The sequence below is a fragment of the Capsicum annuum genome, unplaced genomic scaffold (genome assembly GCF_002878395.1).
Source record: "Capsicum annuum cultivar UCD-10X-F1 unplaced genomic scaffold, UCD10Xv1.1 ctg71812, whole genome shotgun sequence".
NCBI classification, from domain to species: Eukaryota; Viridiplantae; Streptophyta; class Magnoliopsida; order Solanales; family Solanaceae; genus Capsicum; species Capsicum annuum.
In genome coordinates this window covers 1-1,138 of record NW_025881665.1, presented here as the reverse complement: position 1 = coordinate 1,138, position 1,138 = coordinate 1, and the positions used below count along the sequence as shown (strand labels likewise).

Here is a 1,138-nt window from a genome sequence, read left to right as displayed (position 1 = left end):
TTTCGATGAGATCCTTAATAATATCCTAGAAAATTCATGATTTATTCGAGAAAAAATTCTACAATAAATCAAATCAGATAAGCTTTACCATTTGAAATCTCGATTCAAACATTGAAATTCTTGGATAGTCACGAGAAATCCGGCTTAACTTATTTCCTTCTTTTTTTGCACTTTCCTTTCGAGTGAAAGACCTTATTAGGCTCCTCTTGTGTATATAAAAATTTGGTTAATGACAAACTCTTATTAGAAAAGAATTTAGAAAAATTCTTTTAGAGAAAGAGCTTCGTTGCTTGGTGTCAAACTAGGATATGCGGTAGAAAAATGGATGATCTATTCTCTTTTTTTTTTTCAAAAAAAAATCATCTTGGAGATTGTGTAATGCTTACTCTAAAACTCTTCGTTTACACAGTAGGGATATTTTTTGTTTCTCTCTTCATCTTTGGATTCCTATCTAATGATCCCGGACGTAATCCTGGACGTGAAGAATAAAATAAAAAGGTTTTTCCTTGCTTGATTTTAAAATTTTATTAGGATTTGGTTTATTCCACACATTTAACTAAGAATAAGAACAAAGGATTTCGAAATTTGAAAAAAAAAATCAAGTCATCAACGGAAAGAGAGGGATTCGAACCCTCGGTACGATTAACTCGTACAACGGATTAGCAATCCGCCGCTTTAGTCCACTCAGCCATCTCTCCCAATTGAAAAAGATAATTACTACATGAGATAGCACATAAGATAAGAATCTTTCTTTCTCTCTTTTTTTCTTTCTATATTATATAGATATGTACAACTTTTATCATCAATTTCCTTTATCTCTTTATCTAAAGTCTTTATCTCTTTATCTAAAGTAAAGGAAGGGCTCAGAAGAGCCAAGAATATCAAGAAAAATAAAGAAGAACTCTTTTCTTTGTCTTGATTTTGTTCGAAAGGACCCTCTTTTTCTCATGGCCTGGTCTGGTCAGTACCCAGCCGGGCCTCTTTTGTTCCAACGAATTTGAAAACAAAAATGCCTGTTATAGTTGTAATATTTCATTTTAATTGAATAGTTAATATTCAAGCAACAAGAAAAAATTCCCATTTTTATAAAGGTAAAATAAAATATATGCAATAGAAAATTCGATCAAAATAAAAGTCT

The 1,138-nt window shown here is 31.1% G+C and overlaps 1 non-coding gene across 1 annotated transcript; it reads right to left on the bottom strand.

The window, feature by feature from the left end:
* Positions 1-610: 610 nt before the first annotated feature.
* On the bottom strand, positions 611-698 carry TRNAS-GCU. Its single transcript has one exon. It is a non-coding gene; the product is annotated as a tRNA-Ser (tRNA).
* Positions 699-1,138: the final 440 nt, after the last annotated feature.